Source organism: Portunus trituberculatus, chromosome 23, assembly GCF_017591435.1.
Source record: "Portunus trituberculatus isolate SZX2019 chromosome 23, ASM1759143v1, whole genome shotgun sequence".
In the NCBI taxonomy this organism is placed as follows: domain Eukaryota; kingdom Metazoa; phylum Arthropoda; class Malacostraca; order Decapoda; family Portunidae; genus Portunus; species Portunus trituberculatus.
In genome coordinates this window covers 1,745,001-1,770,000 of record NC_059277.1, presented here as the reverse complement: position 1 = coordinate 1,770,000, position 25,000 = coordinate 1,745,001, and the positions used below count along the sequence as shown (strand labels likewise).

Below are 25,000 nucleotides of genomic sequence, written 5' to 3'. Positions count from 1 at the left end.
CCCGGTGTGTGGTGTGTGCCTGATCTCAGGCCTATCCGAAGATCGGAAATAATGAGCTCTGAGCTCGTTCCGTAGGGTAACGTCTGGCTGTCTCGTCAGAGACTGCAGCAGATCAAACAGTGAAACACACACACACACACACACACACACACACACACACACACACACGCAGCTGTTAAGTGATCCATTTCAAAGGGACGTGCTCTGTCAGAGAGAGAGAGAGAGAGAGAGAGAGAGAGCATCATCCTACACTCTCCGTAACTCTTCTCTTGTCGCCTATCCCACTGACCCCTCATCACCCTCACTCACCCCTCTCTCTCTCTCTCTCTCTCTCTCTCTCTCTCCCCCTTCATAACTCCCCAGCTCACCCCTGCCCCTTCCTTCTCAATGACCTCGACTGGCAAAGGGCTGAAGATTATTAGTTAAATTAATGAACGCTGTATTTCGCTTGATCATGATGAATAACTAACCCGGCAAACAAGAGGAAGCCAGAGTGAAATCCACATTGAATAGATGACAGACAAAAAAAAGTGACTGAAAAAAAGAACGGGATAAAATTAGCTTTGTTCCTTATTAGTGAGGTGAAATGATTATCTGGTTGTGATTTTAAGTACATGGTGAATTATTATTGTGAAAGTGCATTTGTTGGTGATGGTTGAGTGATATAGACTGTAAAAAGGAATAAGCACAAACACTAAGTACAAATTAAACTTCTAATTTACGAATAACAATAAATCTTGAGATAGTTGAAGAGATCGATTAAAATACATAATGTGTGTAAGAAAACAAATTTGAGGATTAAAAATGCTGTAAAAGGATACAAATGGCTTCTCTACTTTACGGTAGAAGAAATTAATTAGAATACATAATGAAGACGAATTTGAAGATTAAAAGGATAATAAAACAATCCCAAATTACAAGGGAGGTATATAAAAACCTCTTTTACGAATAGCACGAATAAATAAAAATAAAAAATAAAAAAAATAAAATAAATAAATAAAAAAAAAACGAACTAGATGATAAATAGGTAGATACAAAGACAAAATATAGACGAAACCTCTTACGAATAACAAGAAAAAAAAAAAAACTTAGAAGAAACTAATCAAAATACAAAATAAGAACTTTAATTTAAGAAAAATGAATAAAAACAGAACGAAATATTTTTTTTACGAATAACACGAATGAAAAATAGATTAGTAAGGTACTCGAAGAAATTAAGTAGGAAACATAATAAATAAGAACACAAAGAATAAGAAAGTGAGAAAATAGCAACTCGGACGAAATACAGATGAAACCACTCCTTTATTTAACTACAGCAGTAACAGGCTGGGCTCGTTAGGCCTAGAGGAGGAGCAAACGTCCCCGCAGACCCATAACAAGGGGAAGCCACACCAGCACACCCTCCATGGACTTAGGATTCAATAGTGTACATCAGGAGGAGGAGGAGGAGGAGGAAGGAGAGGAGGAGGAGGAGGAGGAGGAGGAGGAGGAGGAGGAGGAGGAGGAGGAGGAGGAAGTCGTGGTAATCCCCTCTGTGGCCGCCTCGATTTCCTTTTATGACTTTAAGTTGTATCGGAACCCACATCCACTTCCCACCTTGTAACAGACCATTCCTTTTTAGTTCTCCGTCTTCTCATCCTCTTCCTCTTCTTCCTCTTCCTCTTCTTCTTCGTCTGCCATCTTCCTTCTTCTTTACTCCTGCTCGTATCGTTTTTTTTTTTTTTCATTTAGTTTCCAATCGTGTTTTTTTTTATTTGGGTTTTTCTCCTCCTCCTCCTCCTTATCTGCTCTTTACCACCAGTTTCCAATCCTATTTTATTTTTCATTGGTTTTTTTTTCTTTTCCACATTCTTGTTTCCTCTCCTTTACATTTATTTTTCCATGTTTTTCCTTTCGTGTTCTTCTCAGTCTCTTCCTTGCTATTTTTCTTCTATTTTTCCTCTTTTTCTTCTTTTACACTTGTTTTCTATGCTTTGGTTTTGCTTTCTCCTGTTTCCTCTTTTCTATTTTCTATTTCCCATATCGGTTCTTTCCTTTTCCCTGTTCTTCTTCCTTTTTCCTTCCTTCCTGGTGTTTCTGCTCTAGTCTTCCTTCTTTATCTTATCTTTTATTACTTCTTTTACATCGTCGCTTTCTTGTTCCTTTTCCTCCTCCTCCTCCTCCTCCTCCGCTGCTTCCTATCTATGTTGCTTCTTCCTCCACCACCTTCTGCTTCCCATCTCGGTTCCTCCTCCTCCTCCTCCTCCTCCTACCGTCTCACTCTCGGGACAAAAACCTCGGTCAATATACGACGGATACTGCGGCATCTGCTTCATATCAGCCACAGGAGAGGAGAAGAGGCGGGAAGGAGGGAGGCGTCTCTCTCTCTCTCTCTCTCTCTCTCTCTCTCTCTCTCTCAAGCTCTCGAGGTCAGAGTGCGTGCGTTTCCTAGGTGAGAAACAACAACATTCCCCGTCTCTCGTGGTCTCTGTAACTACTGGCTTGCCTTGATTACTCCGACACATATGTAGATGGAGAGGCACTCATGCAGACAGAAGGACAGGGAGGCAGGCAGGGAAGGAGAAATAGACAGGGAAGGCGGTGGAAAGGCAGGGGCACACGCAGAATGGAGATAGGAGAAAGGGAAGGTTGAGAAGGAGAGAGGCAGCCAGATACAGACTAACAGACCTAGGGTGGCACGAAGGCAGGCAGGCAGGCAGGAAAGGAGAAACAGACAGGAAAGCGTGGAAAACGGGGAGACACGCAGAATAGAGATAGGAGAAAGGGAAGGTTGAAAAGGAGAGAGGCAGGCAGATACAGACAAATGTTTGTGATAAGGTGGCAGGGAGGCAGGCAGGGAGGCAGGCAGGGAGGGAGTGAGAATAGATAGGAAGATAGGAAGGTATTGGAGACAGGGAGACACGCAGGATGGAGACGGGAGAAAGATAAGGTTGAGAAGAGAGGCTGGCAGATACATAAACAGACAAATGCTTTTCTGTGATAGGCAGGCAGGGAAGGAAGGAGGAAGAACAGACATGGAGAGCTGCAGGAAAGCATGGGAGACAGCTGAACAGGGAGACACGCAGGATGGAGAAGGGGAAAAGGGGAAGGCTGAGAAGAGAGGCGGGTAGATACACAGAGTAACGGACAAATACTTTTATGATAGGGAAGAAGGGACAAGGAAGGCAGCAGGAAGGCATGGGAGACAGCTGGACAGGGAGAGGCGCAGGATGTAGGTAGGGAAAAACAGAAGGCTGAGAGGAGAGGAAGATGGACATACAAACACACGAGTGGATAAACAGACAAATACTTCTCCGTGATGCTCAAAGGAATAGATGAACAGGAATCGTAAGCAGATGGTGTATTAACCTCTCCAGTACTGGGACGCATTTTTACCACCAGTTTTGGATACGATCAGACGATTTTATTTACGTTAGAAAGGGTTTGTGGAGACCAGAAGATTAATGGCCACAGTCTTCACTATTTTAATCCACACATAAATTTCTGAGGCTGTATAAAATCGCTAAATAAAAAGCAGAATAATTATGAAAACACGTCATGGTACTGAAGGGGTTAAGTCGCGTCCTGCTGCTGCTGTACGAGGAAACGGACAGGCTTTAGGAGTGAATGAATTGATAAACTTGCTGATTTTTTGTTTGGTTATTGCTGTTTGGTGTGGAAGTGGTGTGATGAAGCAGAGGTGAAGCCGTGCAAGGAATGGGAGAGAGTAAGATAGTGAAAGGGAATATACACACAGATAAAGATAATACGTGTGTGTAATTGTTTATTTTTCTTATCTTTTTCTCCTTTTCTTTTTTTTCCTCCTTCTCCTCCTCCTCCTCCTCCTCCTCCTCCTCCTCCTCCTCCTCCTCCTCCTCCTCCTCCACGTAATCATCATACAACTCAGCTTTACTTGTCTCCTCGTGTTTTGTCGCTTCTTCCACCTCGACCTCCTCCTCCATTTGCTCCTCCTCCACACAGCTCCTGCCACCGCCGCCACCACCGCCGCCAGGTCCACAATTAACATTCCCAGAGGCCGTCCCGCCGCTCCTTCGATACCATTCCGTTGCAGTAAAATAAAAATTAAGACTATTTGGAGCAGCGAAAACGAGCGTCGAGGGAAAAGGGGGGACTATTTTAAAAGACATCGCTATTTTTCTTTCGTTCCTTCAGTTATTTTTTTTCCTTCTTCCTTCCTTCGTTCTTTCGTTTTCTCTTATTCCGGATTTACTCTCGACCATTTCCTTGTTTGATAGAAAAGTTTTTTTTTTTCTTCCTTCTGTATCTGCTTTTTCTTCCGTCCCTCGTTCGTTAAGCTGATTATTTCCATGTCTTAAAAATTCTTTGGTGTTTTTTTCCGTTTCCCTTTTATTTTCTTTGGTTTCCGTGAGATTTCCTTATTTGCAAACGGCGCGAGGGTTTTTGTCGTTTGTGGTTGACGGTTTGTTTTTGCTGTTGTCGTTCTTATTGTTGTTATTTTTGTTTTTGTTGTCTGAAAAGTCTCTTCTTCATTTGCGTTTTGCTGACTCTTAAGTTTTCGTTTTTGTTTTTTTTTTGTTTTTTTTTTATTTCTCGCGTTTTAATCAAGTTTTCGTCGCTGCGGAGGACTCAACTTCTTAGGTATATTTTTCACGTGTTTCATTTTCATTTTTTTTTTTCGCGTTCATTTTTTTTCATTGTATTTTTCGTCTCTGGGATTTGTGTTTTATTTATCATATTTTGGCTCGCAATGGTGTGTAAGGGACGTGTTTTGTTTGTGTTGTATATCTCGCCTCTAGAAATAACCACACACACACACACACACACACACACACACACACACACACACACACACACACACACACACACACACACACACACACACCGCCCAACCTTTAATGGCAACACCAAACCCACCCTCCCCTTGCCTCATACCTTGTGGGGTGCCTGGTTGCCAAGGGTGCACATTCCCCTCACACTCACACACACACACACACACACACACACACACACACACACACACACACACACACACACACACACACACACACACACCTTTTATGGCCAGCAATAATCCAACCCCCTTCTCGACAATATGCACCACAATAAGACACTCCTTTCTTCAACCATCCGTTTACCACACTGCTCTTTGTATGTTCAGTGGCCATTACTTCTACTCTATTACCACTAAACTGCCACACATCGCCTCTTCTGCTATTCATGCCCACTACTTCTATTTCTCCTCACTATGCGGTCGGTACTGCAAAATTTTCCATTACAGTAATTGATAGACGGGTATCTCTCCTCTAAATACGTGAATATATGGTTTGGAGTGGTGCTATGCGTGTTGGCGTGTTGGTATCGTAAGGATTAGGTCCAGCACGACTTGTCTGTGTTATGAGATGCGAGATGAACGATCAATCTCTGTCTCGCCTCCCTGGTCTCTTCATTTCCTGTTTTGCTTCGTTGTCTTTCCTCTTACGTCTTTCTTTCGTTCGCTTTTTTTTTTTTTCATTCTTCCTGATTCTGTTTTGTTTTTACTTTTATTTTGGGTTTTTAGTTTTCGTGTTTTTGATTTTTTTATTTCATTTTTCTTATTTCGTCGGTTTGTAGGCCTTTTCTACTTTTTTTCCGTTTTCTCTCTCTCTCTCTCTCTCTCTCTCTCTCTCTCTCTCTCTCTCTCTCTCTCTCTCTCTCTCTCTCTCTCTCTCTCTCTCTCTCTCTCTCTCTCTCTCTCTCTCAATTACTCGTATACATCCATTTATCATTCTGAAATCCTTAACATATTAGACAGTCACTACTTGGACATCAATCCCTCCCTCTCCTTTGTCGCCTCCCTCCGCCCACTGCTCTCCACACTATACACACCGCGCCATCAAGTCTTCCTTCCCGCATTCCCTTCCCTCCTGCTTAGTCTTTGATGTCTTTAGGATCAGACGTGACGCCGCGCTCTTGAAATTCCTGGGATTGATTTTGACACTTGTATACGATCTCTCTCCCTCTCTTGTCAAGGAGAAATGCTTAAACAGACTTGGGTTTTTTCTTTTTTCTTTTTAATGTATCTGCTACTGCTTGGAATTTGAGTGTCATTTGTTTATCGGTTAACAGAGTAAATAAGGTAATAAAAAGGCGATTCTCAGGGTTTTTAATCAGCATAGGATTGGGAATATAGAGACTTGGGTTTCTTTTCTTTGTAATGCTTCTAATATAGCTAGTAAAGTAAATAAGCTTAGTAACAAAGTACATTTTCAAGGTCAGTAATCAGGATAGGATATGAAATAATAGGTTTAAACTTGGTAGGTTTTGAATAAGCGATAGTGAGGAAATGGTTCTCTCATCTTCTCTGCCTTATGTCCATCCCTATACTTCTTCTCTTTCATGCTTTTGTTCTCATTCCTGCTCTTGTATACTAGTAGATGTATAGAAGTGACTCATTAGTTAGTTGCTAGTGCCGAGTTGTCACGGAAATTTATAAAGGATGAGGAGAGGTGGAGGTAATAGGCAAATTTCACAGACAGTCGTGTTTATGGACGGCGAGGACATGCCAGGACACACATTGCGACCGGGATGTTTTGTTCGTGTATGATTTATTGCGTCTTTATCTTTATGCAACATCGGAATCGGTGTCATTATTGTATCCTGTGTTGGGAAGACCGTCAGCTTAACCCTTACTTGTTTCTATTCTCCCTTATCTATCTCCCCCTAGATCTTGTTATTGTTTATTTTTATTTCTTCTTGTTTTTGATTATTTTCTTCATGTCATTTTTAACGTTCTAATTGTTCCTATTCTTCCTTATCCTCCTCCTCCTCCTCCTCCTCCTCCTCCTCCTCCTCCTCCTCCTCCTCCTAGATCTTGTTAATGTACGTATTTTTCTACGTGTTCTTGTTTTCTTCGTGTCTTTATCGTTCTTATTTTTACTCTTATCTTTTTTGTTCCTTGCTTCCTTTCTTGTACCTTCTTATGTATTTTTCTTACATATAGCTTAAGTGTATGGCATTTAGTCTATATTTTTGTTTACCGTCTTAAACCACCGTCACCGCCTCATCCTTGACCTCTTCCTCCTCCTCGTTTTAGTTTTTCCTTCGGATTTAGAGTAAGTCAATAAGAAAGGATGATTGTCAGTAAGTTCTTTCTTCTTTTATTTCGGCTTCCTTTCTCCCTTCCTCTTCCTCCTCCTCCTCCTCTTCCTCTTCCTTTCTCCTCTTTCTTCATGCCTTTAGAGTAAATCAAGAAAGCAGTATAATTAAAACAATGTTCCTTCTTATATAATTTTCATCTCTTCCCTTTTCCAACGCCTTCTCTTCCTCCTGCTGCCCCTCCTCATCTTTCTACTCTTCTTGTTACCTTTTTTTTTGCTTTAAGATCAGGTCGAGAAAAATAATAGCTTCTCACTTTATACATTTTATTTTCCGCTTCTCTTCTCTTCTTCCTCCTTTTCTTATTTTTTTCCCATTTTATATATCGTTTACTTTTATACATCTTTTTTTTTATTTATACCATGTGAGCTTTTCACGGGAATTTATAGGCTAAAGGCGATACCTCCTATCTCAAAGCCCACCCGCTAGGAAACCGTTGCCCCGAGTGAGGAAACCCAACCTACACACACCGTGGACAGGATTCGAACCCGTGCGCTTGCTAGGAGATCCCTTGGACCACAAAACACGCATGGTTCCACTGTACTTCAATGTCTGTCTTTCAGCTTCTCTTCTTCCTCTTCTTCTTTTTTCCACAATGTATCCTTTACCTAATATTTACAACTAACGTGTATTTATCGTAGAGTAATCAGGACAGACAGATGGACATCCACATGTGAAGACCTGGTGATAAATTAATTCTTTGGCCTTCCTTGGTGTTCCTTTGTGTTCCCTCGGCAAGGTCAAGGCCATCCGTCCCTCTTAAATTAATAAAATGCAGGTGACTCCTCTTGATGGATTCTCAAACGTCAATAATGCAGCAAATTGATATTAAAAGACTTGCCAGATATTGAGTTTATCTGGATTACAGAGAGAGAGAGAGAGAGAGAGAGAGAGAGAGAGAGAGAGAGAGAGAGAGAGAGAGAGAGAGAGAAACACCACCATAAATCTTTCTATATTTTCTCATCACAAGCAAACTCATAAACACGAATATAACCACACTTTCCTCTTCTTTTGTGTTCCTTTGTGTCCCTCCTCGGCTACCTGTAGATTCCAAAAGTAAATTAACCGTTTTGATTGTTTAATTGGGTGTCAGCGAGTGTGTCTCCCGCCGGAGGGCCAGTGGGTGCGACAGGGCGTGGCGGGCCGGAAAAAGAGACGTGTAAAGTAATGGACAGACGCAGTGGATTTTCGTGTTGAGTGGAAGAGTGGTTTAAGTGGAACAAGGTGAGGCAGGGAGGCAGGGGAAAGGTTGGAAGGGGGAGGTTGCCAAGTGTCCCTGAAACGATTGGCATGTTAGATTACTTAAAGGTGAAAAAAGTGGAAAAAGTAAGTGTAGGAGAGGGAAAAAAAAAGATAAATGGATGGTGTGAGAGAAACTGGGAAAGGGAAAGAAAGAATGGTTCAACAGACAGACAGACAGACAGAGAGACAGACAGACACAGGGAGGGAAAGACGCAGTGAGATTAATGTTACGTGTGAGAATTGAAGGAAAAAACATGGGAGGAGATAAATATTCGAGTAAATTTGTAAATTGTGAGAATAAACTGGAGTGGTTGGATTAATGGACCGCGTGGGATGTGTTAGAAAATGAAGATGGTGAGAGAGAGAGAGAGAGAGAGAGAGAGAGAGAGAGAGAGAGAGAGAGAGAGAGAGAGAGAGAGAGACGATGCAGTGAAGATAAAGACGTTAGTGACAAAGTTTAGGAGTGGCCGGGGATGGGGTACAAATTTCCATTCTGAACATTGAGTGTCCAGCGAGGGAGATGAAAAGGGAAATTGATGTATGGAAACGGAAGCATGAAATTGGATGGCCAGCGGTGGAGGTTTTGTGCCGGACATGTTCAAGAAAGATTGTATGGAGTGTCGCTTTGCCAAATAGATCGCTCATGTGCTGGGAAAGACTGCGTTGTAATCTTTGTAAGGGGAGATCAGTTGACTTCGTTATTGTTGGATCAAGTTAGGTTAGGTTAAGTTCGGTTGCAGTAGGAGAAATTAATTAGACGCTATAAAGATATAAAAAACTATTGGAAATTTCAAAGTCAGAGAATTGGAGAGAGAGAGAGAGAGAGAGAGAGAGAGAGAGAGAGAGAGAGAGAGAGAGAGAGAGAGAGAGAGAGAGAGACAGTAAAATCATAATGGCAAAGCATGATGCAGTCTTATTAGCCAAATTTTGGGATAATTTCATTGTAACCGTGGAAACAAATTGCAACATGACGATGAAATTAATGAATGGAACGATTCTTGAATGAGGAGCAGCACTCGAAGGACGAGAACGAAATCGAAAACGAGAACGAGGGCGAGGGAATGAGAAGGAAATGAAGAATAAGTATAAAGTAATGGCTAGCCGAACACAATTTCAATATTTTTTACACTATCGCCATTTCTAGATTTTTTTTCAATATATTTTTTTCTTAATTTATTTTTTCTCTTCATGTATGGCTTATAAATCTCGTCTTCTTCAGATTACCCTTGAAAATAAAGGAAAAAAATATTCACTTTCATTTTGTCTGTCTTTTGAAATAATTAATTAAACTCGTATATATTCCCATTTTCCTTTTCCTAGAACCTTGTCTTTTCTTGCGAGGTTACCCTATTAAAGCTTGGACTGCCAATGACACGTGCTTATATTTTTCCTCAAGAAGACACAAACACTATAAGAAATTAATATCTGAGTATTCTTTCAAAATCACGATCCTTTGTCTGAATTAATACCAAACATACATGAAACTAAGAGAAGGCTGAAGGTAAAGGGTTAAAAATACTGAAAGAAGTAATGTTTCCTCGTGATAGTGAAGATACAAGCGCTTTAAGTATGTACTACAGTGAGTATTCCTTCAAAATCATCAACCGTTGTCTGAATCAATACCAAACGCACATGAGACAGAGAAGAGGCTGAGAGATAAAGGTTAGGATTAATAAAACGGAAAGAAGTGACATAATTTCGTGATAGTGAAGTTACAAGCAGTGAGTATTCTTTCAAAATCATCAATAGTCGTCTGAATCGATACCAAATGCACGTAAAGCTGAGAAGAGGCTGAAAATTAAAGATTAAACAAAAGACGGTAAAAATTGACATGGTGGCGTTACAGCAGCGGCCAGGGATGGTGAGCAGGGAAGTCTGGTGAGCGCAAATGTGTAGAAATGATGGTGAGATGGTGATGGTGATGCGGCGGTGAAGACAAACCATCAAGTGAAGGGCTCTTGACTAACTAGATTAGGTCAGGATAGGTGGATGGAGTGGAGTGGAGTGGAGTGGAGAGTGGAGGGAAGACTAATGGACGGAAGGGGTGAGAAGGAAGGAGAGTGCTGAGGTGAGAAACAAGTATGGACATTTTGGGGTTAGGTTAGGTTAGGTTAGGTTAGGTTTGCATTCGTTTACTGTGGTTGTATTATGTGGGTGTGGAGGGGTGGTCGTGTGTGGAGGGGTGGGTGATTGGATGGGTGTCACTATGTTGGGTGTGTGGGTGGGTGGTTGAGTTTGGTGGTGTGACTGGGTGGGTTGGTGTGTAGGGGATGGTGGGTGTGTGGGTGGGTCGGGTACTTACTTTCATTAATGTTTTAGGTGGGTTTGAAAATGTTTATCTGCGGACCACAAAGGTAATTATGCCACAAATATCACCTTGATGTAACACGCAATGGTACTGTAATTGACTCACGTGGTTTGTTTGCACAATGTGTGTGAGAGAGAGAGAGAGAGAGAGAGAGAGAGAGAGAGAGAGAGAGAGAGAGAGAGAGAGAGAGACAAATACATCATAATACAAGGTAATTTCAGTCACATCATAACATACCTGTTCATTAGATGTTTGCCTTTCTTGACGCTCATATCAGACAGGTAAAGGTTTTGTTAACATTACTCTAATAATAATTAAGCACTTCAAAGGTAGGAGTTGCTTTGTGTCTGCTACATGGTCTTTTGAGGCTTCCTTGTAATATCTCATTTTACTTCATATGTATACAATTGTTCATAATGGAGGAGCGTCCCATGTTGCTCTGTATATATTCATTTCTTTTTTTCGTGGAAGAGGGTCACTCACCAAGGCAACAAGATTATGAAAGGGAAAAGAAGACCCATTTAAGTTCCATTTCCCAAAAGATCGGCTAATAGGAAAGTCAGATGACGGAGGATGCTCGAAACCTCTCTCATAGGAAGGAGGACAAATAAAAGCCAGCACTGAGTTCCAGGGATTGCCAGAAAAGAATAACTTTTAGGACTGTTTTAGTTTTCTTTTATTCTTTACCAGAAATTAGTTCCCCTTACCAAAAAATCTAGCATAAAAAGTTAGAAAAAAGTGTTGTATGATGCAAGGTGTCATACAAGAAAATTAAAAAAAAATTGTAAGTGTCATATGATGCAAGGGGTGTGATGCAAGTGATTCTGAGTGAATTGGGGCATAATAGAGATGAAAGAGTGGAGAAGACAGGAAGGGAATGGATGGCGTTGTCGGCTGGGACTGTGTGGAGAAGCGAGAGAGAGAGAGAGAGAGATTGAGGCTGTGAAGGAGTTTCTGTGGAAAATGTGGCACGCGAGATGTAGGAATAATTAATGAAAAGGATACTGTTCTTTTTTTCTTTTATGTTCTGCTTGTCTTTTATTTTTCCTCTTCAGGAGTTGCCGATCCAAAGGCCTGGTGGCTCTGAAGCGATTCCGAGCCACGTGTAGCATCAAGATCAAGTATTAGAATCGAGTGCTCCATTATGGTTTTTTTCTTCGTATTTCCACATTCTTTCTTCCCCATTCCATTCCCTTTCCTTGAATTGCCCACATATGGTCACTCGTTCTCTTCCTTTCTTGTGTGATGTTCTTCCTTCCCTGCCTTGAATCTCTCCCTCTTCTCATTCCATCTTCTCTTCCTTCTCGTTTTATGTGTTCCTCATTCCATTTCTCTTTGCTCTTCTCCGTCGCTTCCTTTTCCTTTATCACTCTCTCTTCACTCGTTCCTTTTTTCCCATCTATCACTCTTCCTCTCGCGTTCTCCTTTATTCGTTTTCTCTTTGTATTTTGATCTTTCGAATTTTCCATTTTTCTTCCATTATCCTTGCTGTTTTTCCCTTAACTCTCCTCATTCGTTTTTCCCTTCTTTCCCTTATTTTTTCCCTTTCTCCATAATTTTTCACATCACCTTTACTCCCAAATCCCTCACTTTATCCTTCGTTTTCTCTCCCTTTCCTTACTCCCTCTCCCTTTCTCGCTGCACCCATTCTATCTCACTCCCTTCCTGGGGTTTGGGAAAGAAAAACACTATGAACTTGGAAACTAATCGATATCAAAACGATGTGTGGTATAATTCCCTCAACATTGGTTTCATTTCCTATGTCCTTGGTAGAGAGTCGCCACTGTCCACGGCTATAGCTGCAGTGTTAGACGAGAGGCAAGAGGGATTACAAGGAAGATCAAAAGGAAGCTGATAAAGTTAGAAGGAAGGAGAGGAATGGAAAGCAGAAGAGGTAGTAGGATAGATTACAGAGAACAACTGAAGGAGGAGGAGGAGGAGGAAGGAGAACAGAAGTCGAAGTAGGAGGAAGGAGATAAGGAACAGTAATGAAAAGGAGGAGGAGGAGAATTGAGATAGAAGTAGGGAGGAGAGAAACGAGGAAGAGGACGAGAAAGAAGACCTAAGAGAATGTGGGAGGACGAGGAGAGATGAAAGAGGAGGAGGAGGATGCGTAGGCGTAAGAGGAGTGGAGAGCAGTGGAGAGGGATCACATAAAGGAGGATGAGAACGAGAAGGATGAGAAAGATGAGGGTGATGACAAGAACGACACGTAAAAAGCAGCTTACTGAGGACTGATGCCGGCTTAACCCAGGCCTTAATCTCCGGTAAAATTCTTGTAAATCATCAAAATCTTGCTCTAAGTAACTTTCAAAAACGTCCCCACACACACACACACACACACACACACACACACACACACACACACACACACACACACACACACACACACACACACACACGCGAAGTAAACCAAAACAAAATAGTAGAAATCAGAAACCCTCTTTTTTTTTCTCTCCCTTTACAGTACACATACAAAACACCAGTAATTTCTCTCTCTCTCTCTCTCTCTCTCTCTCTCTCTCTCTCTCTCTCTCTCTCTCTCTCTCTCTCTCTCTCTCTCTCTCTCTCTCTCCGACCCATCCTTTCACTCCTAAAAAGGCCTTTTTTTCACCATTTAAAAGCCTTCCCTTATCAAAGCTTCAGATTCTAAGTACCTCTAGCAGTGAAAGCTAATTTGCATAATCAACCTTTTTTTTTTTTTTTTTACCTTTTGTGGAATGTAGTGGGTTGGTACTCCTATCCCGTGGAACTAGACGTGGCCAAGCTGCTGAGGAAATTTACATAGTGGTCTCGCAGTTTGTTAAGGGGAGGAGGAGGAGGAGGAGGAGGAGGAGGAGGAGGAGGAAGGGAATGGAGGTTATATAGGATGCATCGAAAGAGCATTGGTATCGAAGGAGGAAATGATGGGGAGAGTGGAATGGAAGGTAAGGGAGTGAGAAGGAACATAAACGGAAGAAAAGGAAATAGACGAGTGATAAGGAAAAGGACAGAGAGAGAGGGAGAGGGGGAGAGAGGGAGAGCACGAACGAACGCACCGAAACATGGGCAGTGGAGAGAAAGAGATGAAGGAGGGAAAGTGTCAGCAGTAAGAGGGCCTGGATTGAGGAGGAGGAAGAAAGAGGAGGAGGAGGAGGAGGAGGAGGAGTAGGAGTAGAAGGAGGTGGAGGTGGAGGTGCGTCGCCGCTGGATAACGAGGCTAAAAATCGCTGGTTTTGGAAAGAGTGATGAAACGATACTTTTGAACTGAGTGTACGATGTTGTGGAAGAATTGCTTGGCTGCCAGAGTGACGATAAACAGAGAGAGAGAGAGAGAGAGAGAGAGAGAGAGAGAGAGAGAGAGAGAGAGAGAGAGAGAGAGAGAGAGAAGGGGGGCGGCGGGGTTGTTGTTGTTATTGTGAAGGAACGAGATTAGTGTGCCTTCAAAAGAGACCCACAGGAATTTTCAAGGTGATTACTGTCAATGTACGGAGATGACAAGTGTACGATGATTCATGGTGACGCAAGGATGATGTTATTAAAGCAGCCTTCCATCTCCATCTCCACTACTACCACGTTTCGGATTTTCAGCGGTGTTTTTACGGTTCTAGTGACGGATTAACAAGGTCGCTACATTATTGGCGGGAGAGACGCTTTTGATAACCCGTCTAATCATCTCTGGGCTTCGGAAAAATGTTATGGTGAGAGCAGAGCCTTTTGAAATGGTCCCTCTAATTCACTGGTTTTCATGGAATCTCTACCGGGTCTACAGTCAAGAAATGTAGCAGGATACGTAAAATTCGCTATTGTCAAACTATTTTAACGTATTCACTGTAATTTGGCACATCTTCCCTCAATCACTAACCACTTTTGGGACATTTCCTCTTCAAATTACAAAATCCATTCCCTTTCATCCCTCTCTCTATTATTTTTTTCTTGCAGGTACTTATAAAGATTACACATTGCTTTTAGTGGCGTGAATTGTAGCGTATCGGCGGGACGGTTAATGTATGATGATTGCGCCGCCACGAAGGAAAGTCAAGAGCCTAGTAACACTTGAAACTACTGCCTACAAATGTGATGCCGTGGCCGTGGACGGTAACCACAAGATGCCAGGCCAGGATAACAAGTCACGCTGGTTGATTCTTTGGGCAAAGACGTCACTCGAACAATAGAAAACGAACTCTAAGATATTTTTTTCTCCCGGCGAGGCAAAATGTTTTTTTATCCTATTTTTTATACCTTGGTGGCTTCCTTAACGCGTAAAGAAAGGAGAGACGAAAAAAATGAGACGATATGACTGGAGAAAGATGTACTGAGGTGATTGTCATCGTGATTGTCATTGTGATTGTCATTGTACGGTCATAAAAAGCGAGTTTACGACCTCCATATGTTAACCGCAGGTCGTAAGGCACCGCGGTGGTCGCAAGATGTTCGGGATCAACGGGGAGCGCAGCCAGAGGGTCGTGTTTGTGAGAGTGAAGGGAATAAAATGCTAAGTAGAGGTAATTGTCATAATCACGTCCTAATTACCGCCTCATTTCGTGTAATAAGCGCATGGGAGGAGTGGCGGGGAGTGTGGAATGAATTAGGAATTATAGATCAAGAGCTGGAATAAAAACGGATACTTCTGTGAAATGGACCGCAATTTAACTCTCACTATTCACACGCGGAGCTCATCACCGCCGGATACCGTCACCCCAACGACCAGGACGATGAAAAAAAAGAAAGGGAAAAAATATCGCAGAGGGGGTGACGATATGACCAAACAATACGACAAATCAAATGAAACCAGGTAACAGCGGGAGCAAAAACACCTCAATTAGAAAGAGAAACGAGAAACAAATGACCAATTACAGGTAAACGACGCTACTAGTTCATACCTGGCGTGGCGGGAGTAGCAGGCCGCCAGGTGAACGATAACACCTGGATGCCGCTGTACCCAGACTCCCTCAACGTCATTACCAGCACGGCCTAAGTTGAAAGACAATAATTCCTGGCCATTCAGCAGATTAGTAATTAAGATCTCATTTTCCGCGCCGGGTAGCAGCTGTCCCGCATATGATTGGATCTGCCTCTGGTACGTACCGCTGCACTAAAGTATTCTGTAACGCCATCAAACACCGCTGCCAACACAATACTTTCGCGTCCCGGCGTTCTACTGCCTGGCTGAAGCTTGGGATAGTTGAATTTACCATTGCCGAGTTGTGTGTGTGTGTGTGTGTGTGTGTGTGTGTGTGTGTGTGTGTGTGTGCGCATTTCTTTATGTACACATGCTGAGTTAAGAATATTTATGCTATTCTTACGTAACATAATATTTGTCTTCCAATTTTCTCTGTGCCTGACTCAAGTATGACGTTGTTGGAATTCAGCACAGCAGCCTATCAGACATGAATTTTTTTCGTTTATTTTCTTCACAAGTAGTTCTTTCCGATGTGTTGGTGTTACGGCAGCGACTTTTGTATTGTAGGCCTAAAAACTAAGAAGCAATATTTTTCCCTCCTAGTTTTCTTCCTGTTTGACTGCAGATTAGCGTTATCTAAGTGTAACATACCAGACTGAGTTTTTTTTCATTAATAGTTCTTCCTGATATGAAGAGTTGCCAGCAGATATCGAGTCACTTCAACAAACTTAAAAGAACACTTATTTCTCCCTCTCACTGTTCTTCTTGCCCGACTGAAACTGGTGTTACTGCATATCAGAACATGATCTGAACATCTCTACTTGACATGTACGATTGTGGACCTAAGTTGTGCCCAGCTTCGTAACATCGGTGAATCTTAACCAGCTCAGTTCAAAGGTTTAAACAACGGTGAGTCATGAGGAGAGGAGCTGGTTAGAATTATTATGGCGACGAAGCAAGACAACTGATCGTGTCTGTGTATACTAGCAAGGATGTTGGGCAATCGTATCAGACATTAAGGAACGCAATTCTCTTCCTTCTCGCTATTCTCCCTGGGTGAATGAAGCTTGGCGCAGTTTTATATCAGAATAGTTTTGATGTGGTTATTCCTGATATGTGCTTGCTTTCTGGCAGGGATTCTTACCAAACACTAAGGAACACCACTTTTCCTTTCCTCTTTTCTCAGTTGGGATTATACAGAGTTTATATTTTCCTTTACGAGAATGTACACACGTTTTCTAATTCTGTGCAGCAAATGGCACAGCATAGCCAACACAATATTTTCATGCTCCAGTATTGCTCCCGCTTGACTGAATCTTCTCGCTTTTTCATATCGCAAGTCTTAATCTGCTTATAAGCAATCTTAACTCCTTCAGTACCATTGCGCTTTTCTATATCCAATTCTGCTTACTATTTGGTGATTTTATACACCCTCAGAAACTTATGGGTGGATTACTGTAGTGAAGACTGTAGCCATTAATCTTCTGAATATCATAGATCCATCCTAATGTAAATGAAATTGTCTTAACTGTACACAGAGCTCAAGGTAAAAATGTGGCCTCGTATTGAAAGAGTTAAGCGTCTTGTGGAAATACGCACACCAAGCTACTCTACAACACAGTGAAATAGCGACACAACACTTTTCTATCAGTGTCAGTGCGAAGCGACTGAAATCTCTCGCTGTAACATTATGCGAGCTTTAACATTAATTAGGTTCTTTGTTGTGTTGATTTCAGGTGCAGATTTACGCATGAATATTTTCGTTAACGTGCCAAGACACAGTGAAACACAATTACATACAAAGATTTTTACGTCTCGAGTGTTGAGTGTTGCTACCTGACTGACTGCCTGACAAACTAGGTGACAGACTGCATGGCTGAATGACTGACTAGCTAACTGACCTATACAGAAACCACTTGCAATTTAGTTTAACAGCTTGAATTCCATTTGTCCATATATTAGACGTCTTTTAAGAAGATTAGTGTGAGCAGTTATTACAGATTAGACATCATTTTTTCTTAATGCAGCATGCTTCTCTCGATGATGCCCAGGTGAAGGTGAATAAGTAATCATGTGCAACCAGTATATTACAGGTGAACTCCAGCGGTGCGTGTTATTACCTTGTCTAAATTGGATGTGCGGCAGATCAGGTGATGTCCACATTTTTGTTCCTCTTTACCTTCCAAACCATCATGTTATATTTTTTTCTTTTTTCGTTTTACATGTGATTTTTTTTTTCCTTTCACTTTCCCTCTCTCCCTAACCCTCTCCCTAACCCTCTCCCTCTCCCTTCTCCCTCTCCCCTCCACTGCAGCATTGTTCTTGATGGGTTCAGACTTACTTAATATTCCGCTGTCCATTAACCTGCATAATCCTTTAATTACCTGCCGCAATATTTTACATCTTCCAAAGAGGTTTACACGCGCTGCTCTCCGAAAAATAGCCGAATTACGCGTTTATTTTCCACACGTGCTGAATATAACCCCAGAGTGTATGGCGTTATCTTCTCCAGACTATCTTACCTTACCTAATCTAAATGAACCTAACTTTGATCTAAATGAACCTAACTCTGATCTAAATGAACCTAACTTTGATCTGATCTAAATTAACCTAACTTAAGTTTATGCATATCTATATTAATTCTGACTACTTCTTGATGTGAGTAACCTAACCTAACTTAATTCACGATAGTATTGTTTCCTTTATTCTTAAGCTAACCAAATCTAACTTAACCTAACTTGCACGTATTTATATATATTTATTTACTTGAGGTGATTTACTGTGTCCTAACCTGTCCTAACTTAACCCAATCAACGAATATGTTATGTTTTATTTTTTTATCTCACCTAACCTGATTTTATCTTAACTTTATCTAACTAAAAGAATATGTATACATTCTTTCAATTTCCTCAGTGATTTAATGTAACGTAATCTAACTCAGCTTAACTTAATGTATGAGTATTTTACGTTTTCTTTTATTCTTGAGCTGCTCCACCCTAACTTAATCCTAACTTAACCCTAACCTAACCTAACCTAAACCCTAACCTAACCCTTAACCCTAATTTAGCCTTAACCTAACCTAACCTGGTGACATCTACGAGAATTCTTTTAGGGAGCGGCTGAGAATAACCTTTAGTGAGTCTAATTAAAGGTGGTGGTGGTGAATATAGAGAACTTTGAAGATAACAGTTAAAGAAAAAAGTTTGTTTCTCTCTCTCTCTCTCTCTCTCTCTCTCTCTCTCTCTCTCTCTCTCTCTCTCTCTCTCTCTCTCTCTCTCTCTCTAACACAGCAGAGAGAGAGAGAGAGAGAGAGAGAGAGCTCAAAGAATATGTCATTATGTAAATTTGTGTGTCTTTTCATGTATTCTATTTCTTCTCTCGCTTTTTCCTCTTCAGTTTTATTCCTTCCTCTTTCTTCTCTCCTTTCTTCATCTATTTTATTATTTTCTTCCACATTCTTACTATATATTTTTTTCTTCTTTCCCCTTCATTTCCTTTCTTTTTTTTTTCTTTTGAACTCTCTTCCACTTGCCTTCCTTTCTTTCTTCTCGCTTCATCTCCTCCTTCGCAATCTTACTCCTTCTTCTCCCTTTCTTTCTTTACCTTTCTTATCTACAGCTCTCCCTTCCTTCATTTTTTCTGTTTTTCCTACTTTTTCCTCCTCTCCGTTCTTCTTTTCTGCTTTTTTCTGCTTCTGCTTCATTTTTTCCTTCCTCTTTCCATCTTTCCGTTTTTCTGTTTCTCCTATTTTTCTCTTCTCTCTCTCTCTTATCCCCCATTATGTTTCTTCCTCATCCTTTCCCTTTCATCCTCCTTCTCCCTCTTCCTCTCATTCTCTCTCTCTCTTCTTTCTTTCTCCTTCTCTGTCTCCCTCTTTTTCTGTCTTCTCTTCATCTTATTCTCTTTCCCTTCCTTATTCTCTCTATCCCATTCTCTCTTCCTCTCTTCCTATCTATCTACTATTTATCATTTTCATCCTATTTTCGCTCTTATCTCCTTTTCTTTCTTCTTTTTCCACTTTTCTTCTCATCTTTTTTTCATCTTTTACTGCCTCCTTATCTTTCTCCTCCTTCTTTCTCCCTCTTTTCCCTCTGCCATCTGTTTTCTTTTATTTCTCCTTTTGCACACTATTCTCACCTTCTCTCTCTCTCTCTAACCTCTCTTCCATATCTCTTTCTTTTCCTGTCTCTCTCTCTCTCTCTCTCTCTCTCTCTCTCTCTCTCTCTCTCTCTCTCTCTCTCTCTCTCTCTCTCTCTCTCTCTCTCTCTCTCTCTCTCTCTCTCTCTCTCTCTCTCTCTCTCTCTCTCTCTCTCCTCTCCTCTCTCCCTCTCCATTTCTCGTATCTGCCTAGCACACTTTTGCCTCCCATTCATCGCTGTTCCATTTTCTATTTCATATCTTTAATATTGGGAATCATTCTTACATTTCCTCTGGGACTTCTTCACTTATCCTATCTGTGTTTTACTTTTTCTGTCATCTTTTTTTTCTTTCGTTATTTTTCGTTCTGTTTCGTTCTCGTATTTGTTTCGTTCTTTTTATTTTTGTATCATTTTTCTTGTTTAAATTTTCTTCGATTGCTTTTGTCATTTATTTATTTTTTTTTTTTTGTCTTCATTTTTTTTTCTTTCTGCTTTGTTCTCTTTTTCGTCCAGCTCTCTCCTCTTTGACCTCTTCCTCCTCCTCCTCCTCCTCCTCCTCCTTTTCCTCCTCATCCTCCTTTTAATTTCAAAACTCATCTGTTTCTCGTCCTGTTTTTGTTTTTTCTCCTCCATCTCTTCTTCCCTCTTTCTTCTCATTTCCCTCCTCTCCCTCCCTCCCTCCTATCCTCTCCTTGTCATCTCCTCCTGCTTCCTCTTTTCCCCACAAACAACCTCCTGAATGTTGAAGGGACGGAAAATGGTGAAGGTGGAGGAAGAGGAAGAGGAAGAGGAGGAGGAGGAGGAGGAGAAGAAGGAGAATAAGGAGAAAGAAGAAGAGGAGAAACTTTAAGGACAGAAAAATCGTCCTTAAAAAAATATTTCTTTATGGCATGGTAAAGTGTTTCTCTCTCTCTCTCTCTCTCTCTCTCTCTCTCTCTCTCTCTCTCTCTCTCTCTCTCTCTCTCTCTCTCTCTCTCTCTCTCTCTCTCTCTGGTTCTTTTGTGTTGTAATTCAAGTAAACGAACTTTGAGAATATGAAGGATTTTTTTAACGTTATTATTATTATTATTATTATTATTATTGTTATTATTGCTGCCATGATCATCTCCATTTCCATTAACGCCATGATCATTTGTACACTTCCCAGCATTCTCCTTCCCCTCCTTCCCCATCTCTCCCATCCATGCACTACGTTCCCTTCACAAGCCGTCACGTTCCGTTCGAGTGTGAAGGAATGAAATATGAAAGTGCATTAGTTCATTAATTTATACGGGCAGGTGAGTCACGCTGCATTTTTTCTTTCCAGGTGAGTGAGGACAGGTGTCTATGGCGCGTCCAGCCGGTGTGTGTGTGTGTGTGTGTGTGTGTGTGTGTGTGTGTGTGTGTGTGTGTGTGTGTGTGTGTGTGTGTGTGTGTGTGTGTGTGTGTGTGTGTGTGTGTGTGTATGTGTGTGTGTGTGTGTGTGTGTGTGAGCTTGTATTAAGTTACCATTTTCATATAACATCATATTTTCATTATTAAACGAAAACACTCGTAAGATACAACAAATATGCTGCTGTTCATTCTCCCTCTGTGTGTGTGTGTGTGTGTGTGTGTGTGTGTGTGTGTGTGTGTGTGTGTGTGTGTGTGTGTGTGTGTGTGTGTGTGTGTGTATGTATGTGTGTGTGTGCGTGTGTGTATGTATGTATGTGTGTGTGTGCGTGTGTGTATGTATGTATGTATGTGTGCGTGCGCGTGTGTGCAACCGTGTGCGTTCAAGTAACATTCCTCGACATTTACTCCACTAGAAAATTTTTGATATTTGGGAAGGTGCTGGAAAATATGTGATAGTCAGGGAGGCACTGGTAATTTCGCGCTGCGGGGACTGTGTGTTGTATTTACCTGGGCGGCGAGACTGCCCAGGTAGCGAGTATTACCTGACCGGCTGCTGATAAGGAAGGAATCACGCGTTGGATCCTTATCTTTACTTGCTTGCCCTTTAAGTACACCCATTACCTTTTGTTCCCGGTCCACTGGTTACTGGGAGACTGAGAGACTTGAGACACACAGAGAGAGAGAGAGAGAGAGAGAGAGGGAGGGAGTACCAAGAGAGCTATATTCACTTACAATAATACACTTTAAAAGGTAATAAGAGGAAAAAACTTCATATTTGTTCGCTTTTTTGTGGTTAGTGGGTGGGACTGTTGGACTGGGAAACTTGGATGCATTAAAGGAATGTTCATACTAAAAGACAGTCCGAAGAGAACCATAAGAGACGAAATGTAATGAAAAGGTGAATTAATAAAGGAATATCTGAAGGTTTCCATTTCACCTGTTCAAATTCTCACCTGCTAAGTTGTATTATTAATTGGTTCCCATCAGGTATTCCCCGCGACACTGGCAGGTAATGAGAGATGGATGAAGGGTCGTGTTTACAAATGCAGGAAAGTGGTCGTGGCTTTTTCTGTCCTTTATTTTTATTGGAAGGCGAGCCGAGGGTTGCGAGTGTGACGGTCGGTGAATTCTGTAGAAGCGGGGAAGTGAAATAAAGGTGACCGTGTAATTTTTGGAACGTCAGAAGGAAAAGATGGAAGAATTGAAGTTTTGCTGCGAGAAATTCGGCACTGACACACACACACACACACACACACACACACACACACACACACACACACACACACACAGAGAGAGAGAGAGAGAGAGCTGACATTAATTATATAACATTAACTCTAATGTCCGACTGCAAGCCCAAGATGTGATCTCATTACCCGGCTCAGCCTCAGGCCGCGGCACGCACACCGCCGCGAGGCCACCACGCCGCACGCCCATTACACCTGCACTCACACAAAATAATTTAGTAAGGGAGAGATAAAGCCAGACTAACTTCAGGTGCGGTATTGTCGCATTGAGAGAGAGAGAGAGAGAGAGAGAGAGAGAGAGAGAGAGAGAGAGAGAGAGAGAGAATTAACTTAGATAAAGCAATGAGCAAGAAAAAAATGATGTAGTAGACAAGAAAGAGACACGAAACAGATGATGACCCCGACTTATCCTCCTCCTCCTCCTCCTCCTTGCTTCTTCATCCCTTCTTCCCCCCCACCTCCATCTCTCCTTCCTCCCCTCCTCCCTTACGAAGAGTCAATTCATCACAGGGAGGAGGGAGAGGGAGAGGAAGGGAGAGGGAGAGAGGGAGGGGGAGAAAAAGAGGAGGTATAAAGGAGAAGAGAGGATAACGTCGTGTCTAGATGCGCTCCACTTCAGCACGCAATCCGTCACACACACACACACACACACACACACACACACACACACACACACACACACACACACACACATGGACATCATTAACACCAGTTCTCCGTTTTCTTTGCTATACATTGGCTGGCTGACTACTTTATTTTTTTACTCTTCATTTATCTTTCTCCTCCCAATCTCGACTCCTCTCCCAGCCTCTCACAGCCCCTCCATGTGTCTCTCCTCTCCCCCAGCCCCATTCCCAGCTCCACTCCCTGTCCCTCTCCCATCCAACCCTCCTCCCCGCCTCAGGTCTCCCCAGGGGCGCGTCCCCAACCATTGACCCCTGCCAGGGTCTCCCGAGGCTGGGAACAGAGTTGCTTTTATGCTCCCTGTCGACCGTCGAGAGAGAGAGAGAGAGAGAGAGAGAGAGAGAGCCCAAAGATAAAAGATCCACACAAACTTGGTTCCCTCAGATCCTTAGAAAATTAGTCTGAAAACACAAGACCAATTAGACCGCCCAAAATAAAGAGGAGGAGGAGGAGGAGGAGGAGGAGGAGGAGGAGGAGGAGGAGGAGGAGGTGGTGGTGGTGGTGATAGGACTAGAACAAGAGAAAAGATGGGACACACACACACACACACACACACACACACACACACACACACACACACACACACACACACACAGAGCAATAGAGCAAGAGAGAGAGAGAGAGAGAGAGAGAGAGAGAAACGTCAGGTCACGCCTCGGAAGGTGATAAACTAAGAGTGAGTCTGATAAGCGTCTTCTTGCGGCCTCAGGAAACTCGCTCAGTGATCCTGCGTGCTGGGAAGAGAGAGAGAGAGAGAGAGAGAGAGAGAGAGAGAGAGAGAGAGAGAGAGAGTGACCCTAAGTGGTAGAGCAAGAAGTATTACAACAAACGTGTGATGAAAATGGTGATAATGAGAAGGAGAGCGAGGAGGAGAAGAGGATTAGGATTAGGGGACGAAAGAGGAGGAGGAGGAGGAGGAGGAGGAGGAGGAGGAGGAGGAGGAGATAACCGTGACGTGTTATGAGAGAGAGACCAGAGGTGCCCACCCCTTTCTCTCTCTCTCTCTCTCTCTCTCTCTCTCTCTCTCTCTCTCTCTCTCTCTAGATCTAACCAGATATAATCCATCTCCTCACCCTTCTCCTCTCTCTCTCTCTCTCTCTCTCTCTCTCTCTCTCTCTCTCTCTCTCTCTCTCTCTCTCTCTCTCTCTCTCTCTCTCTCTCTCTCTCTCTCTCTATTTTCATTTCTTACTTGCCCTTACTTAGCTCTACTCCTTCTCCTCCTCCTCCTCCTCCTCCTCGTTGACTTCTGTTATCTTCCTTTAATTCTCTCTCTCTCTCTCTCTCTCTCTCTCTCTCTCTCTCTCTCTCTCTCTCTCTCTCTCTCTCTCTCTCTCTCTCTCTCTCTCTCTCTCTCTCTTTAGTCTTTGTGGTTCCTCCGAAAATGTTGAGAGAGAGAGAGAGAGAGAGAGAGAGAGAGAACTATCGATAGGAAGAAACATAAGTGGGTGTCTCCTCTATAATTTATCAAGCTCTCTCTCTCTCTCTCTCTCTCTCTCTCTCTCTCTCTCTCTCTCTCTCTCTCTCTCTCTCTCTCTCTCTCTCTCTCTCTTGCCGCTCCCGTGTGGTCCTTTCCATCTTCTCCCTCCGTCTTACTCAAACACTGATAAAGACGTTTTGGGTAAAGGGGTGTGTGTGTGTGTGTGTGTGTGTGTGTGTGTGTGTGTGTGTGTGTGCGCAGGAGAGAAGAAAAGATAAAGACGCACAGACCAAAGAGAGAGAGAGAGAGAGAGAGCAGAATGACTTTAAACACTTGCATATGAATACTGGTGCAAGAAAATGTGTATGAGATATATATTAATGTTAAAGGAAGATGAGAAAAATAAGAAAAGAATATGGAAATAATTAAAGAAGCGTCACACTGATGAATAAAATTAAAATAAACGATAAAAATGAATTTGAGTCCATTCTTATCGTTTTATTGATTTTTGTATTTTTTGTATGAAGTTTGTATCTTTATCTATTTTTTTCACTTTTTTCCCACACTCTTCCATTCTCTCCCTTTTATAACTCTCCCCTCGTCTCTCCTCTCACT

General features: G+C 42.1%; 1 protein-coding gene across 1 annotated transcript in view; it reads right to left on the bottom strand.

Moving 5' to 3' along the window:
* Positions 1-25,000, bottom strand: part of LOC123507927 (chondroitin sulfate proteoglycan 4-like) — a 330,205-nt gene that overhangs the window by 153,397 nt on the left and 151,808 nt on the right.